The sequence below is a fragment of the Gorilla gorilla genome, chromosome 23 (assembly GCF_029281585.2).
Source record: "Gorilla gorilla gorilla isolate KB3781 chromosome 23, NHGRI_mGorGor1-v2.1_pri, whole genome shotgun sequence".
NCBI classification, from domain to species: Eukaryota; Metazoa; Chordata; class Mammalia; order Primates; family Hominidae; genus Gorilla; species Gorilla gorilla.
This window is the reverse complement of record NC_086018.1, coordinates 16155033-16174078: the sequence shown is the minus strand read 5'-3', so window position 1 is coordinate 16174078 and position 19046 is coordinate 16155033. Positions and strand designations below refer to the sequence as shown.

The window sequence follows — 19046 nt, the reverse complement described above, 5'->3', positions numbered from 1 at the left end:
GGCCCCGGAGTAGCTGGGATTACAGGCATGCGCCACCACTCCTGGCTAATTTTTGTATTTTAGTAGCGATGGGGTTCCGCCATGCTGGCCAGGCTGGTCTCAGGTGATCCGCCCGCCTCCTAAAGTGCTGGGATTACAGGTGTGGGCCACCGCGCCCGACCTACAGGCGCCTTTTTATTTGCGATTTTAAGGTCCTTGCAATTAGCCTACGTGTTAGAGTCATTTGGCGTTTGGTAGTATCCATGGCAGCATTTTTTTCTTTCTTAACGCTATTGTATTTCTTGGATCGGGTGTCTTCACATCACCGGCCTGTGGCTTGGATGCGGCACATGGTGTAATTAGGAGCTCCCCTGTGGGCATGCAGATACAGATATTTCTCCACTTAAGAAGGGGTCAGGGGGCGCGGTGGCTCACACCTGTAATCCCAGCACTTTGGGATGCTGAGGCAGGCGGATCACCTGAGGTCAGGAGTTCGAGACCAGCCTGACCAACATAGTGAAACCCCATCTCTACTAAAAGTACAAAAATTAGCTGGGCGTGGTGGCGCTTAATCCCAGCTACTCAAGAGGCTGAGGCAGGAGAATAACTTGAACCCAGGAAGCGGAGGTTGCAGTGAGCAGAGATCGACAAGAGCAAGACTCCGCCTAAAAAAAAAAAAAAAAATGGGGTCAAGTCCCAGTGAACCCATCATGAAGTCGAAACATCGTAAGTGAAACCACGGTAAGTGATGGACCATCTGTGTATATATAAGGTTAAGAGATCTGTAACATGCACACCGGAAAGGCTTATTACCTCTTTAGAGATGTATTTCTTGTATGTAGACTCATGGGGGTAGGGGCAGAAGGGTTATCTGCTAGGGGCCTCAAACTCCAGCCGCTGGAATTTGCGCAGGAAAGCAGGGTACAATTCCCCCAAAGCGATCATTCTTTCTGAAAGCCGTCCCCGCAGCAATGGACAAATAGCCTCCAAAAACCCAAAGCTGCCAGGACCTCACTGAAGCGTTGGTAGGGTCTGCAGTAAGGTACAAAATACCATGGCATGAAGATGTATAAACGTGTCCATAATAGGGTGGATGTGTGTTAGAAGCATGAGCAGAGATATACACATACAGGCTATCCACACGTCCATCGTCAGCCCAGACTCGGCTTAGATTGCTGCTGGAACGGAGGCAGTGTCGCGCACGGTGCAGCACGTTCTCCCTGGAAGGCTGGTGGACTGTGCGCAGTACGGTGTTTACACAGGTACACGGTGGTGAGCGCAGGGTCCGTCCTCATTATATTTGCTGACCAATCAGTTATATAACCAGCTTCATACATCTGGTAAGTCTTGTCCACAAACAGGAACCTCAAAAACTCAAGTGAGGGCAATGAGGAGAGGAGGTTGCAAAATTTGATAAAATATGCTAAATACAGCAAATAGGTAGAAGGCTAAGGAGCAAGCTATAGTTGCTTGCAGCAACTATCAGCAGAAAACTATTAATAGTCAATCCAATGATTCTATCTGAATCTTGGTAGGTCGGTGGAGCAAAGTAATTGGTGTTGCTGCCCCAGTGCAGAATGGACAAGGGTGAACCTCGGGGTGGAGGCTGGACTATATAATGTAAGGATCCATTACACTTCTATGGGGCTCTTCCTTCCGTCCTTCATGGTACCCTCCTGAACAATTTCGTGCTAAGGCCATCAGGTGTGTCAAGCAAAGTGGGCGTTTGTGTAGTATGTTCCACAGTGGCCCAAGCAGGGTGCTGGACCGGAGCAGGTTGAGGAGGGTGGCAGCACAGTGGGGCTGCCCAGCACAGTGTCAGACACAAATGGGTGCTGGTGCAGCCTGGCCCAGGGTCACAGCCCAAGCAATTTGAGGATGTGGCACATCCCGGTATTGGAGTGGCCCAGTGTGTGGTGTCCAGGGAGGGCAGGGTGCTGGTGGAGATGACAGATTAGTTACATACAGGGGGATGACCAGGTAACTGAATGTATTAAGGATAATTGGAGCCAGAGTTGAAACTGTCAGAGATAGGAGTTACAAATAAGGAAAGGGAGAATGAGCCCACTAGTGTTGAACTGGAATTGGACTTAGCAGTGTGGATCCATGATTTTCAGTATGTATACACAGATAGATAAAGAAGTACAAGGCGGGTGGATCACGAGGTCAGGAGATTGAGACCACCCTGGCTAACACGGTGAAACCCAGTCTTTACTAAAAATACAAAAAAATTAGCTGGGTGTGGTGGCACACGCCTGTAGTCCCAGCTACTCGGAAGGCTGAGGCAGGATAATCACTTGAACCCGGGAGGCAGAGGTTGCAGTGAGCCAAGATCGCATCATTGCACTCTAGCCTGGCGACAGAGCGAGATCCCCTATCAAAAAAAAAAAAAAAAAAAAAAGAAGTACATGTGGAGGTAAACATGTGTATACATGCATACATCCCCTGACTTGGTCTGTAGGGGGCCTGGGAACAGTGACACCCTAATAGTACATCTTGCACCCAGATCTTGGTTTCTAATTCCCATTCTCTAGTAAAAGGAACCAATGTTGCTTGGAGAAATGGCTGTTTCTGGTGTTAAGGCAGAGAAAGTACAAGATGAGCCTAGGACATCTTGTTCTGCCAGCAAGTAAGGGAATGCTCCAAGAATGATGGGGATGTTTCAAAACGATGCAGAAGCCAGCTCCAAGACCACGCTCCCACTGGCCAAATTTGGAACAACTTGAGCATTAAAAGAAATGATGATTTGTTTTGTTTTGTTTTTGTTTTTGAGACGGAGTCTCGCTCTGTTGCCCAGGCTGGAGTGCGGTGGCACTATCTTGGCTCACTGCAAGCTCCGCCTCCTGGGTTCACACCATTCTCCTGCCTCAGCCTCCCGAGTAGCTGGGACTACAGGCACCCGCCACCACGCCCAGCTAATTTTTTGTATTTTGAGTAGAGATGGGGTTTCACCGTGTTAGCCAGGATGGTCTCGATCTCCTGACCTTGTGATCCTCCTGCCTCAGCCTCCCAAAGTGCTGGGATTACAGGCATGAGCCACCGCGCCTGGTCTGAAATGATGATAGTAACATTTCGACCTGTTAAATAAAATGGGAAGCCACACTTCATACCAATAAAAGTAGATACTGAATAAATTAAAAGTTTGATGAGAAACAGGATATTTACACAGTTTCAAAGTACTTTCCCACAAAATACATATTATTAATTACCATTATTACATACATGTGATACTGACCAGGTTCATTCTGCCCGCATGCCATAAATCCATCACTGTGACAGGTTTTGCAAAAGAGGAAAGATTTATTCGCAAGGCAGCCCAGTGACGAGGCAGGAGAACAGCTCTCAAATCTTCCTCCCCAAAGATAAGTCTTACGGATTTTTACCGGTGAGAGAAGCAGGGTGGTGTAAGGGATGGGCAAAGGTGATTGGCAGTGGGGGAAAATGAGGCAGTCGGTGACCAGTGCAAGCATAGTCAGGGTTCGTGGCACTTCAACAGGACACATGTTCAAAAAATGACAGCCTTAGAGTGATCTGAGGGTGTCGTTTGGGGCCTCTGATGTCAAAAGGCCACTTCTTTTTTTTGCACAAGCCTACTTGAAAGCTCACGGTCTCAACTGGTTTGAACTAGGCAGGAGCTGCCCCAAGTTCCTTAAAAACAATTTGAACAATCATGACAGTAGTGACATACATGTTATCTGTAAGGAAGCCGGCAAGGTTAAGTTACAGCGCTCAGTGGCGCGGCCTTCAGCTTCACAGAAAAAAAATAACAAAAGCAAGTGACCCAAAGCAAGCAGGGCAGGCTAAATTGGGCGGACCTAATCAGATGAACCCCATGGTCTCATATGTAATATTACATTATAACTATAAAGAATGTAGTTAATGTAAATATTCAGTACAAGAAAGTCATCAGTGCGGGGAACACTGGAATTGCGTGCCACCAGAGGACAGAGTGGAGCCAGCGCGGTATCACTTCTGTGCTGTTCCCGTAGAAGGTCAGTAACTGGAACCCCTTCTCCAGGACGCAGGTCCTGGCCAACCCAAATTGAGGGGCATTCTGCAGATCAGCTGGCCTGCCATCTTCAAACGATTCATGAAAATCAAAGACAGCTTTGAGGAACGGCTCCAGACTGGCAGAGACCAAAGAGGTCACAGATGAACAGGAGATCCCCAACTGGATCCTTTGGCTGTAAAGGACAATATTGGCACAACGGGTGAAGCTTGAATGGGGTCTGAGGGTTAGGTGGTGGTAACTTCACAGGTGGGGATTTGGGAGAAATGCAATGTCACGTGGAAAACTGACTCTCAAATAGTTCAAGAAGGAAGTTCTTTGGACTATACTTGCAACTTTTCTGTAGGCTTAATATTGTTTCACAATTTTAAAATGTAAAATAATATTACCAGGTAGTAGTTTTTTATTAAGACAGATTGTGCTTTTTGAAAGCATTGGTGGAAAGATTTCTCAAAATCATGCGCGAAAGAGTTTATAATGAAATTGTGTAATATTTGTTTCAGAAGAAAGTGTGGGCCCTGAGAAGCATTTTCTGTAGTTTACACAGTATTTCTGCCAATTTGGGATACTTTCAGTGTCCCTGGAATTCTCATCATCTGAATTTCTTACTCTTTTTCCCTTTAAAAAAAAATAAAATAAAGAAGTATGAGGCAAAAGGCCACACCTACCTACCTCACTTTAAAATTCTGTCTAAAAACCTGGTCACAGAGGAAGATGTTGGCTAACTTTAATGCGATAATCTAGTTCCCCTCAAAATGGAAAGCTATTTAGAAAAAAGCTATTTGCCCAATGTGAGGAACAATTTATAGAAACTGACAAGAATTTTTGTCCTGGGGAAAGGACAGGGTTTGTTGCATGGGTTAAGGGCAAGTGATGTGGCCGGGCATAATGGCTCACGCCTGTAATCCCAGCACTTTGGGAGGCCGAGGCAGGTGGATCGTGAGGTCAAGAGATCGAGACCATCCTGGCCAACATAGTGAAACCTCGTCTCTACTAAAAATACAAAAATTAGCTAGATATGGTGGTGTGTGCACCTGTAGAACCAGCTACTCGGGAGGCTGAGGCAGGAGAATCGCTTGAACCTGGGAGGCGGAGGTTGCAGTGAACCGAGATCGCTCCACTGCTCTCCAGTCTGGCGACAGAGCAAGAGTCTATCTCAAAAAAAAAAAAAAAAAAAAAAAAAAAAGCAAGTGATTTTTTTTAAAAAAAGAAAACAGAACCGATGTCTGAAAAAGTAGTACTCCTTTACAAAACACATTCTCTACAAACGCGTGGTTTCATGTGACCTCTGCTCAGTCCCTTTCCACAACTTTCTCCTGCCTATTTTCTTCTCTGCATTTTGTCAGGATGCTTTTTATTGTAAATTTTACTGTATTTTGCATGCTTCCAAATATAAAAAATAATTTTTAAGATGAATTAAACATTGAACCTCCTTCTCAGTATTGTTTTGGGAACATGCATTCTCCTGAGGAGAGGGAGCTGTTGAGTGGAAGCAGTCAAACAGAACTCCACATTTCATTTTCCTGGCATGGGTTTCAGGGTGCAACTCAAACAGAATGTGACTTGGCATCTGTCACCTTTCCCAGGCACTCCCTATCCTCTGGCAATTTGTTGCCTTAATGGAGAACCATTCAAAATTAAATATTTTATATTAGAAAAGAAATGTTAAACATAAAGAAAAGTTACACAAATATTATAACAACCTAGTGAGCCTTCCTTCACTAATTTTCTCTCTCATACACACACATCTATGTGTATGTGTGAGTACACAGTATATATGTGTATATATTTACACAATCACTTTTTTTCTTTTGCTGGACTACTTGAGAGAAAATTGAAGAGATCGACATTCTTCAGCTCTAAATAATTCAATATGAACCTCATAGGATCAAAGATGTTTTCATACATAACCCCAGTGCAATTATTACCAAATTCAGATAATTTCATATTCGTACAATTTTCCCATATATAATATATTCAATATTTAAATTTTGACAGTTATCCCAATATTGTTTATACAGCAACTGTTTTCCTTTGTTTCTTATTTTTATAGATACATAGTAATTGTACATATTTATGTGTTACATGTGATACTTTGATACATGCATACAATGTGCAATGATCAAATCAGGGTGATGAAGGTATTCATCACCTCAAACGTTTATTATTTCTTTGTACTGGGAACATTCCAAATCTTCTCTTCTAGCTATTTTGAAATATACAATAAATTATTGTTAACTATTATCACTGTACAGTACTATCATTCCCTCTATCTAACTATCTTTGTACCCATAACCAACCTCTTTTCATCCTTCCCTCCCTCCTATTGCTTGCCAGCCTCTGGTAGTCATCATTCTACTCTCCACCTCCCTGAAATCAAGGTTTTTAGCTCCCACATAGGAGTGAGAAGGTGGGATATGTATCTTTCTGTGCCTAGCTTATTTCACTTAATGTAATGTCCTCTGATTTCATCCATGTTGCTACAACTGACAGGATTTCATTCTTTTTATGACTAAATAGTATTCCACTGTGTATATCTAGCACATTTTTTTTTTTTTTTTGAGACAAAGTCTCGCTCTGTCACCCAGGCTGGAGTGCAGTAGCGTGATCTTGGCTCACTGCAAGCTCCGCCTCCCGGGTTCACGCCATTCTCCTGCCTCAGCCTCCCGAGTAGCTGAGACTACAGGCACCTGCCACCACGCCCGGCTAATTTTTTGTATTTTTAGTAGAGACAGGGTTTCACCATGTTAGCCAGGATGGTCTCGATCTCCTGACCTCATGATTCGCCTGCCTTGGCCTCCCAAAGTGGTGGGATTACAGGCGTGAGCCACCGCGCCCGGCCTTATCTAGCACATTTTTTATCCATTCATCTGTTGATGGACACTTGGATTGATTCCATATCTTGGCTATTGTGACTAGTCCTGCAGTAAACATGGGAGTGCAGATATCTCTTCAATATACTGATTTGCTTTCTTTTGGGTGTATACCCAGCAGTGGGATTGCTAGATCATATGGTAGTTCTAGTTTCAATTTTTTGAGAAACCTCCATACTGTTTTCCACAATGGTTGTACGAATTTTCATTTCCACCAACAGTGTACGAGGGTTTCCTTTTCTCCACATCCTCCCCAGAATTTGTTATTTTCTGTCTTTTTGATAATAGCCATTTTAACTGAGGTGAGATGATACCTATTATTGTGGTTTCAGTTGCATTTCTCTGATGCTTAGTGATGTTGAGCATTTACTTATATACCTGATGGCCATTAGTATGTCTTCCTTTGAGAAAATGAAAATCTTTTTCAGATCATTTGCCCTATTTTTGTTTTGTTTTTGAGATGGAGTCTCACTCTGTCACCCAGGCTGGAGTGCAGTGGCACATCTCGGCCCACTGCAACCTCTGCCTCCTGGTTCACGCCATTCTCCTGCCTCAGCCTCCCGAGTAGCTGGAACTACAGGCGACCACCACCACACCCGGCTAATTTTTTGTATTTTTAGTAGAGATGGGGTTTCACCGTGTTAGCTAGGATGGTATCGATCTCCTGACCTCATGATCCGCCCGCCTCAGCCTCCCAGAGTGCTGGGATTACATGCCTGAGCCACCGCACCTGGCCCATTTGCCCATTTTGAATCAGATTGTTTCCTTACTATTGAGTTATTTGAGGTTCTTATACAGTTTATATATAGGTAACTAATCCTTTGTCAGATGCAAGTTCGCAAATATTTTCCCATTCTGTAGGTTGTCCCTTCCCTGTTATTTCCTTTGCTGTAAAGAAGCGTAGACGATTCTTTTTTTTTCCCTCCCCCTTCCCAGCTTAGAAGATTTCTGACAAATGTAGTGAAATCAACAACAGCTCTGCAAGAATCAGATTCCAGGGCAGGCACAGTGGCTCATGCCTATAATCCCGGCACTTTGGGAGGCCAAGGCGGGTGGAGCACCTGAGGTCAGGAGTTCAAGATCAACCTGGCCAACATGGTGAAATCCCGTCTCTACTAAAAATACAAAAAAAAAAAAAAAAAAATTAGCTGGGCACAGTGGTGCATGCCTGTAATCCTAGCTACTTGGGAAGCTGAGGCAAGAGAATCGCTTGAACCCAGGAGGCAGAGGTTGCAGTAAGCTGAGATTGTACTGTGTCTGGAATTGGTTCCTTCTGGTGGGTTCCTGGTCTCGCTGACTTCAAGAATGAAGCTGGGACCCTCGCAGTGAGTGTTACAGTTCTTAAAGCTGGTGTGTCTGGCGTTTGTTCCTTCAGATGTTCACAGGTACCTGGAGTTTCTTCCTTCTGGTGGGTTCGTGGTCTCACTGACTTCAGGAGTAAAGCCGCAGACCTTCGCAGTGAGTGTTACAGCTCTTAAAGGTGGCACGTTGGGAGTTGTTTGTTCCTCCAGGGGGGTTCGTGGTATTGCTGACTTGAGGAGTGAAGCTGCAGACCTTCACGCTGAGTGCTACAGCTCATAAAGGTAGTACAGACCCAAAAAATGAGCAACAGCAAGATTTACTGCAAAGAGCAAAAGAACAAAGCCTCCACAGCATGTAAGAGTACCCCAGCGGGTTGCCTCCTCCGGCGCAGGTGGCCAGCTTTTATTCCGTTATTTGGCCCCACCCACATCCTGCTGATTGGTCCATTTTACAGAGCGCTGATTGGTCCATTTTTACAGAGTGCTGATTGGTCCCTTTACAAACCTTTAGCTAACACAGAGTACTGATTGGTGTGTTTTTACAGAGTGCTGATTGGTGTGTTTACAAACCTTTAGCTAGACAGAGCGCTGATTGGTGCATTTACAATCCTTTAGCTAGACAGAAAAGTTCTCCAGGTCCCCACCTGATTAGCTAGACACAGAGCGCTGATTGGTGCGTTTTTACAGAGTGCTGATTGGTGTGTTTACAAACCTTTAGCTGGACACAGAGAGCTGATTGGTGCATTTACAATCCTTTTTAGCTAGACAGAAAAGTTCTCCAAGTTCCCACCCAACCCAGAAGCCCAGCTGGCTTTGCCTCTCAGTACCACTGCTCTCCAGCCTGGGCGACAGAGCAAGACTCCGTCTCAAAAAAAAAAAAAAAAAAAAATTAGCACTAAAAGAAACTTATTAAAAAAGAAAAACATTGTCAGGTCAGGCTAAAGGTTAAAGAGGAAAAAAAATCACAGGGTAGGGTCAAAGAGTGGCGATAACAGAGAAGAGAGTCAGGAGACTTGAAATTAAATAATAGAAATTACTCAATATTAACTGCAGAGAGAAAATAGACTGAAAAAAATTAGCAGAGCCTCAGTAACCTGTGTGACTGTGATGAAAGATTTAACATCATGTCATCAAAGTCCCCCCAAAAAAGAGAAAAAAGCATGAAGCTGAAAAATATTCAAAAATATGATGGCTCAAGATTTTCCAAAAATTGCAAAAGACATAGCCTAAACCGAATAAACTCCTAACAAGTCTGAGGCAATCTATATCAATATATATATCATAATCAAACGTCTGAAAACTAAAGGCAAAGAAAAAAGTATTAAAAACAGCAAGACAGAAATTCTACCATATTTATAAGGGAAAAGCAATTTTTTTTTTTTTTTTTTTGAGATAGAGTCTCGCTCTTTTGTCAGGCTGGAGTGCAGTGGTGCAATCTCGGCTCACTGCCACCTCTGCCTCCCGAGTTCAAGCGATTCTCCTCCCTCAGCCTCCAGAGTAGCTGGGACTACAGGCGCGCACCACCATGCCCAGTTAATTTTTGTATTTTTAGTAGAGATGGGGTTTCACTGTGTTGGCCAGGATGGTCTCAATCTCTTGATCTCATGATCCGCCCACCTCGGCCTCCCAAAGCGCTGGGATTACAGGCGTGAGCCACCATGCCCTGCCGGGAAAAGCAATTTTTAAATGACGGCATATTTCTCCTCCGAAATCACAGAGACCAGAAGGAAGTGACACAGTATTTTCCAAGTGCTGAAAGAAAAGCACTGTCAATCGAGAATTCTATTATCCAGTGAAAACAGCCTTCAAAAATGGAAGGGATATCAGGGCAATCTCAGATGAAGAACTACTAAGAATTTGTCACCAGCAGACCTACCATTAAAAAAATGGCTAAAGGAAATTCTTGAAATAGAAAGGAAATGATAAGTCTTAGAACATCAGGGAGGAACACAGAACAACAGAAAGAGTAAAAATATAGATAAATACACTAGACATTTCTTCTGCTGAGTTTTCGAGAGTATCTTTGTCCAAGCAAAAGTTTTAACATTGTCTAACATGGTTATTGAAGTATGTAGAAGAATTATTAAGATAATTGTAAGTGAGAGAGGGTAAAACGACTTAAAAGAATTGTAAGGTTTCTATGCTTCAGTCAAACTGGTAAAATGTCAACACTAGTAGACTGAGATATCAATATAATGTAATATGTAGAGCAGCTATTAAATAATTTACACAAAGAGATACACACTAAATCACTATAGACATATCAAAATGGAATTCTAAAAAGGTGCTAGTAACCCAAAGGAAAGTATGAAAAAGAAAACAGAGAAACCAAGAACAGAGGAAACAAAGATAACAAAAAAATTCTATGGAAGACCTAAGACTTAATATACAGGTAATTACATTAAATATAAACAGTCTAAATACACTAAGAAAAAGATAGTGAGTGAAACAAGCCAGGCACACAAAGTCAAATATCACCTGTTTTCACTCATAAGTGGGTGCTAAAAATTGTGTACACATGAACACAGAGATTGGGGTGACACACAATGAAGACTTGGAAGGGTGAAGGAGTATGAGGGGGTCATATGATAGGTAATTCCTAATTGGGTACAATGCGCATTATGTGGGTAATGGATACCCTAAAAGCCCTGACTTGACCACTATGTAATCTATGCATATAACAAAACTGCATACGGCCGGGCTCAGTGGCTCACGCCTGTAATCCCAGCACTTTGGGAGGCTGAGGTGTGTAGATCACTTGAGGTCCAGAGTTCAAGACCAGGTGGGCCAACGTGGTGAAACCCCATCTCTACTAAAAATACAAAAATTAGCTGGGCATCGTGGCAGGTGGCTGTAATCCCAGCTACTCAGGAGGCTGAGGCAGGAGAATCACTTGAACCCAGGAGGTGAAGGTTGCAGTGAGCTGAGATTGCTCCACTGCACTGCAGCCTGGGTGACAGAGTGAGACTCCATCTCTAAATAAATAAATCAGCAGGTATTTATAAACCTAGGCCAGATAATGTCACTTCTCTGCTCACAACCTTCCACTGGTACCACATCTCACAGCAAATGGAAGCCAAAGGCCTTACAATATTAGCAACAGCCCCAGCTTTCAGGCCACAAAATTCATCTTGAAACTGTAGCCTACTGAGTATTCTTAACATAAACATTTCCTTAATATAAAGCAGTATATATTCACTGTAGAAAAACTGAAAAATATAAAACATGTAAAGGGGGAAATTACTTATAATTCCACAGTCTAAAATAGCCACTACACTGGTTTTTTTAATATATATATCTTTTTGTAAATCTAGTTTTTACAATTTAATGATACTGAGGCAAACGTATTTGCCACATCCATAAAAATTTTGAAGTCAAATAGAAATAAAATAATAAAAAGACAGATTGGCAGAGTAGGTGTTTTTTGTTTGTTTTTGTTTGTTTTTTAAAAAAATAGAACCAACAGCAAGCATAGTGGCTCACACTGGACGCTGAGGTAGGAGGGAGCCCAGGAGTTGGAGACCAACCTGGGCAACCATAGCAATGTAGCAGGACGAGCCGCAGACAAAACTCAGACACCGAGTTAAATAAGGAAGGGGTTTATTCGGCGGGGGGCATTGGCAAGACTCCTGTCTCAAGAGCAGAGCTCTCCGAGTGAGCAATTCCTGTACCTTTTAAGCGCTCACAACTCTAAGGGGGTGCACGTGAGAGGGTCTTGATCGATTGAGCAAGCAGGGGGTACGTGACTGGGGGCTGCATGCACCAGTAATTAGATGGGAACAAAACAGGATAGGGATTTCCACACTGCTTTTCTATACAATGTCTGTAATCTATAGATAATATAACTGATTAGGTCAGGGGTCGATCTTTAACTACCAGGCCCAGGGTGTGATGCCGGGCTGTCTGCTTGTGGATTTCATTTTTACTTTTTCTTTCTTTGGGGGCAGAAATTGGGCATAAGACAATATGAGGGGTGGTCTCCTCCCTTAGCAAGACTTGGTCCCTACACATTTTTTTTTTTTTTTTTTTTTTTTTTTTTGAGATGGAGTCTCGCTCTGTTGCCCAGGCTGGAGCACAGTGGCGCCATCCCGGCTCACTGCAAGCTCCGCCTCCTGGGTTCACGCCATTCTCCTGCCTCAGCCTCCGGACAAGCTGGGACTACAGGCGCCTGCCACCATGCTCGGCTAATTTTTTGTGTTTTTAGTAGAGACAGGGTTTCACTGTGTTAGCCAGGATGGTCTCGATCTCCTGACCTCGTGATCTGCCCACCTCGGCCTCCCAAAGTGCTGGGATTACAGGCTTGAGCCACCGTGCCCGGCCTGCATTTTTTAAGTAAATAATTTTTCCTCTTTAGGCCTCATCTGGTTTATGTTTTATTTTTTGTAAGATTTAAACTCAGACTTAAACATTTAATTTTATCCATGTGTGCATATGAACCTCTTCCATTACTTCCAACAGGTCAGCATTGTGTAAACTACACTTCAGTTATAAACCTTGTTTTGAGCAGCCAGGTTGCAGCCCATACAATGTTCCCAGTGAGGACTTCCTCCTACCTATTTCCCTCCATCTCTGAGCGAGCGTGGACTTGCTGCATGGGGGGGTGCACACTTCATGCTCTGTGTGCTGAGGGACTTCCCTCCGGATCCGACCTTGTTAATATCCCAGTTGTGAGTGAGAGCTTCTGAAGCTCCACAGGTTAACTGGAAATTAAATTGCAGCGTTAGTTGTCTCCTCAGAACTCACTGGTTTCATGCCTCACTCAGAAGTAACTGCACAATTCCAGGGCGTCCACAGGAACCTACAGGTTTTGCCTACCCCTGCCCGCGACTGGCTGATCTCCAAACCCTCTCCCTGGCTTCCCGCTGGCTGCTCCTGCCACTCCCGTCGTGTTCTGCCCCAAGCCCCTTTGCTTTGCTCTCTGCTCCTCCAGGCGGTTCCTCCCACACAGACGTGCTGGGCTCCACAGGGGCTCCTTTTGCCTCAGGTGGATCAGAACATGTGTTGGTGTGACTCTTTTTTTTGTTGTTTTTTTTTCTTTTTTTTTTTTTGAGACGGAGTCTCGCTCTGTCACCCAGGCTGGAGTGCAGTGGCGCGATCTCCGCTCACTGCAAGCTCCGCCTCCCGGGTTCACGCCATTCTCTTGCCTCAGCCTCCCGAGTAGCTGGGACTACAGGCGCCCGCCACCACACCCAGCTAATTTTTTGTATTTTTTAGTAGAGACGGGGTTTCACCGTGTTAGCCCGGATTGTCTCGATCTCCTGACCTCGTGATCTGCCCGCCTCAGCCTCCCAAAGTGCTGGGATTACAGGGGTGAGCCACCGCACCTGGCCAATTTTTTTTTTAAATTTAGCCAGGTGTGGTGGCAGACACCTGTAGCCCCAGCTACTTAGGAAAATGAGGCAGGAGGATTGCTTGAGGCCAGGAGCTCAAGGCTTCAGTGATCTGATTGTGCCACTGCACTCCAGGCTGGGCGAGAGAGTGAGACCTTGACAAAAAAAAAAGAAAAATTTCCTAAGAAATACTTTCAAAAGTATTTCCTAAGAAATTTTGAATATAATGATATAAAAAGGTTGATAATAAAACTGAAAAAAAGATACTCCATACAAACATTAAAACTGGGTTAAGGGTACTCTCGACCTCTCTGTACTTCATAAAACTTCATAGAGGTACACACACACTTTATGTCAACGTTACTTTCCTGGTTTTGATATTCTGTAAAAATGTAGTCATTAGAGAAAACTGGGTTAAGGGTACTCTCAACCTCTCTCTACTATTTTTGCAACTTCCTATTATCATTATTTTGCAATGAAAGGTTTTAAGAAAAGGTTGTGGGCATTTATATTAGGTTGCATTACATTTATAAATTAAGGGAAAATAACATGTTTATTTTGTTGAGAGATATAAGGAATGTCATTAAATTTGCTCATCTACTTTGTCTTTGAGTTTAAAATTTTTCTCATAAAGGCTTCTAACATTTTCTAAATTGTTATTGTTAAGTATCTAACTATTTCATTGTTATTGTTAATAGAGGTTTTCTCTTTTTCTCTTCCACTATATCCTATCTGGACTGGTTATATGTTTATAAGATGAAGGCTACCTTTTTTTTTTTTTTTTTTTTTTTTTTGATATGGAATCTTGCTCTGTCGCCCAGGCTGGAGTGCAGTGGCGCGATCTCAGCTCACTGCAACCTCTGCCTCCGGGGTTCAAGTCATTCTGCTGCCTCAGCCTCCCGAGTAGCTGGGATTACAGGTATATGCCACCACGCCCAGCTAATTTTTTATCTTTTTGATAGAGACGGGGTTTCACCATGTTGGCCAGGCTGGTGTCGAACTCCTGACCTCAAGTGATCCGCCTGCCTCAGCCTCCCAAAGTGCTGGGATTACAGGCATGAGCCGCTGCGCCCAGCCTGAAAGCTACATTTTGTTTAAATTAGTCTTACCATTAATTCTGCAGGATTTTCCATGTTCCATCATATCATCTACATATAGAGATAATTTTTCATCTCCCTTTCTAATTATTATTCTTTTAATTATTTTTTCTTCTCTAATTGCATTAGCTTATATTTCCAGTGCAATTGAAACAGTAGCAGCAGTACTATGCATCCTTCATCCTCGCCTTATTCTTGACCTTATTCAGTGTCTCTAACGTTTCTCCAAGATGCTAAGATATCTGGAGAAACAGATGAAGTTTCTAATATTGAACCATGGTTGAATTCCTAGAATAAACCCTTCTTAGTTGTGCCGTAGTATTTTCTTTTAGAGTTGTGGTCTCACTATGTTGCCCTGGCTGGCCTCAAACTCCTGGGCTCAAGCAATCCACCTGCCTCAGCTTCCCAAGCAGCTGGGACCACAGGTGCATGCCACCAGGCCCAGCTAAGTTGATTGGTTTTGGTATTTTTAGAGACAGGATCTCATTATGTCACCCAGGCTTGTGCTATATTTTTTCAGTATGGTACGGATTCTGTTTATTAACATTTTACCAGTGATTTTTGTGTTGCAATTTATAAGGAAAATCATTTTCTGTATTTTTCTTTCCCCCCCACTGCAAGACCATGGAGCATGCTTGGTAACACCATCTTCTGACTCATTGACCATGAGCTTAACAAGCAGTCTCACACCTGAGGCTTTAGTTTCTAAGCTCCAAATGCAGTGTATAGAAGGTCCCATGAGAGGTTCCATACTGCATATTCATGAAAAAAGATATGGCTGTGTGAGGACTCACCTTTACTCTTGAGGATTCCAATGCATGAGGGAAGAAGGCTGCCCTACACACTATGAAATTTCATTTCTCTCAGTATCAATATCCTCTCCTTTTGCCCCACTCACCCTCTCACTCTCCTCATCCCTAAAGTGGACAACATAAATTTGCCACAAAGCCTTTTAAAAAGTTAATTACGGTACTTTAAAAAAATTGTGGGCTGGGCACAGTGGCTCACGCCTGTAATCCCAGCTCTTTGGGAGGCCAAGGTGGGCAGATCACCTGAAGTCTGGCCAGGTTCGAGACCAGCCTGGCCAACATGGTGAAACCCTGTCTCTACTAAAAATACAAAAATTAGCCGGTTGTGGTGGTGCGTGCCTGTAATCACAGCTACTGGGGAGGCTGAGGCAGGAGACTCACTTGAACCTGGGAGGCAGAGGTTGCAGTGAGCCGAGATCACGCCACTGCACTCCAGCCTGGGTGACAGAGCGACACTCCATCTCAAAAAAAAAAAAAAAAAAAAAAAAATGTGGCTAGTTTGGACTCACAAAAAGGGAAGTTTTCAATCCCTTTAGCATATTTGCATTCTAATAGAAAAGGCAGTGCCCCTGGGGTCTGCTTTTACTTTATTTTTCTTTAAATAGAGACAAGATTTCACCATGTTACCCAGGCTGATCCCAAACTCCTGAGCTAAAGCGATCCATTTGCCTTGGCCTCCCAAAGTGCTGGAATTACAGGTGCGAGCCACCATGCCCAGCCCTGGCCCGGTGATCCTTAAAAACTCAGAGTACTGGAGCCAGATAAAATTGCTGATAGAGTCTGCAAGTTCACAGAAAATAAACATAGTGTCTTCTTCCTCGGTAGCTTCATTTCTGGAACCTAAGTTGATTTCTGTCAGAAGACTGGAGGTGTGTCGCTCTTGCTGAGAATTTGGAACTGGAGCAGGGGGTGCGTGTGGATACCCACGCTCTCAAACGAGAGAGAGCCAAGAAACGCATTTGAGAAATCGGGGTGGAGTGTGAAAGAGGATTCACTAGACATTATGTTAACTATGGATTCTTCTATGCCTGCGGTAAAATATTTAACAATGAAATTAATTTTTCATGGTAAGTAAATATGACTTAGAGTGTCCCAAGAGAGCTGCATTGGGATTCCAGGACCAGGGTATCTAGTTGTTCAGCCCAGTAGGGAAACCAAGCTCCCTGCCAAAGGCCATTGTGCAATTCTCTTTTCTGATTCCCATCTTTTCCCTAGTGTTCACCAAATTTGCTTTACAATTTTAGGTCTCTAGGCAATCCCATGCTGGGGAAAGACTTACAAAACTACTTATTTTGGGGAATCGTAGAGAGCCACCCACTTTCATTCTCCCCCTCTTTCTAGGATCCCTTGTCCCCAGTTCTAAAACTCAGTCTCCTGCTTCATCAGCAGAACCACTGAAGCTGACAGGGCTGGCAGTCCCCATGGTTAGACAGGGACTCAAGCAAAGGAGGAGAAGTGGGAGAGGAGAAGCAGCTGGGAGGAGCAGGGATACATCCAAGGCCCTTGTGTGTCATCCCAAACTTCCCTGCTGACCCATCTCCCTGTATTCATGCCTCTTAGCACTTTTGTGACTTCGCCATTCAACCTAATTTTTAACCTAATTTGTGTTAATCTAGAGGAAAGGAACATATCACACATGCTCTGCCCCCTCCCTAAGCCCTGCCTAGCAGGTGTGCTATACTCCCCCTAACAGGGCATACTCACATACGCAGGAAGTCCTTTCAAGGTTATCTGAGTAGGTCTCATCTTTATGGAGAGAGAAGGATGCATCCTCCTGAAGGGGGACTGACAGCTCCTGACCCTAATTCTCTACCACGGCTAAGTGTGTCCAGGCCAGTTCCCATGGAACCTGGTGCAGGCACGACCTCTGGCAAGAGCGGTCACAGTGGACGACAGATCTGGGCCTCTAGAAGTCACTGGCATCACTTCATGTCTAATCTTCCTTTCCGTGGGACATTTTACTCTGTTTCTCTTAGAGCTTCCAAGGAATACAGGACAGAAACATCCACACGTAAAGAAGTGTGCACTTAATGCCCAGGGACCTACCATGGGCCCAGCCCCAGGTATCTTCCTAGCTGGTTCATGGCCTTTTGATTACTCCTTAGATTCTGCCAGAGTTGCCCACTTCAGGGAAGAGGAGCAGGTAACCACCCCCTCCTTTGCAAATGATACAGATTGTGCCTCTCTCCATCCAGCATTTTATCAGGCAGCAGCTGGAACCTGGCACGAACACACAGGGTTAGAAATGGCGTAGGGTAGGCCAGGCACAGTGGCTCATGCCTGTAATCCGAGCACTTTGGGAGGCCAAGGCAGGCCAATCACGAGGTCAAGATATCGAGACCATCCTGGCTAACACGGTGAAACCCCGTCTCTACTAAAAATACAAAAATTAGCCGGGCATGGTGGCGGGAGCCTGTAGTCCCAGCTACTCGGGAGGCTGAGGCAGGAGAATGGCGTGAACCCGGGAGGTGGAGCTTGCAGTGAGCGGAGATCGCGCCACTGCACTCCAGCCTGGGCAACAGAGCGAGACTCCATCTCAAAAAAACCAACAAACAACAAACAAACAAACACGGAAACATTGTAGTTAGGGTGGACAGGACAGGAGGAAAGGCAGGCCCTGCATCTCAGCTCTACCTCCTACTGTCTCCAACACCTAAAACATCCCAGTCTGTTCATCTACACAATGAGCAGAATATCCATTTTGAGACTGTTGGGAGGATTGGAGATAAGGTCAGTATGAATATAGAAATAAGGTATACATATCCTGCTTGAAACCTTCCAAATCCTTCTGTTTCACTTAGAAAAAAATTCTAAACTCCTCTCCATGGCCTGTAAGGCTGGACGCTCTCTGGCCCTGCCTGGCTCCTGGGTCTTGTCTCTCTGACTCTTCCCCTCTCACCATCCTCCAGGAAACAATCTCCTTTCTGCTCTGCAGACGCTCCAAGCTTGTTCCTAGCTTTTGCACTTGCTTCTCCCTGCACCTAGCATCCTTTTGCACGGCCCAGGCCTCCATGAGGCTGTCTTGACCACGCAGTCCACAGGAGCACGCCCAGACACTCTCTCGCCACTGCTTTTTACTTTCTCTCACTTGACACCAGCTGACATGATCTCATTCACTTTATTTATGTGTGTATGAGGGCAGGAAATGTGTTCGTCTCACTTATCACCAACTCTCCAGCTCTCAGTGCCTAGGACAGGGTGTGTATTGGAATGTGTGATGGGGGAGTGAATGCATGCTAAGTCTAGATGATGCCCGGAGCGGGCTATAGACCCACTCATGTGAACGTCCACTCACCCCTGCCCCGGAATCTTCCCAGGCCCAGATCTCCCCTTTCTCTGAGTGTTCCCACTCCCCAGCCAGCAGGCCATGTTTTGGGGCATCTGGAATTGAAACTCCTGATTAGGCCTCCTCGCATGTGAAACTGGGCTGCAGCCTCACCCGCTGGAGACAGTGGCCTTCACTTTCTTTAGTGACACAAAGCTGCTCCTACCCAGGGAGGGCCTGATGGAGCTCAGTGTCCACTTAGCCCAGTCGTGCCACCCTGGGTACTGGGACCAGGCACCCTCCTCCTGGGTAAGGCAGGAATCAGGCTGGGCCGGGGAGAGTGTTCTGTTCTCTTGAACATGTGCTTTGAATGGCACAGCATA

At 44.6% G+C, this 19046-nt stretch overlaps 1 long non-coding RNA gene across 1 annotated transcript; it reads left to right on the top strand.

Moving 5' to 3' along the window:
* The first annotated feature begins 77 nt into the window (after positions 1-77).
* Positions 78-16425, top strand: LOC129529559 (uncharacterized). The gene is made up of 3 exons (XR_008675109.2): positions 78-720; positions 8237-8319; positions 16224-16425. It is a non-coding gene; the product is annotated as an uncharacterized lncRNA (long non-coding RNA).
* The last annotated feature ends 2621 nt before the right edge of the window (positions 16426-19046 follow it).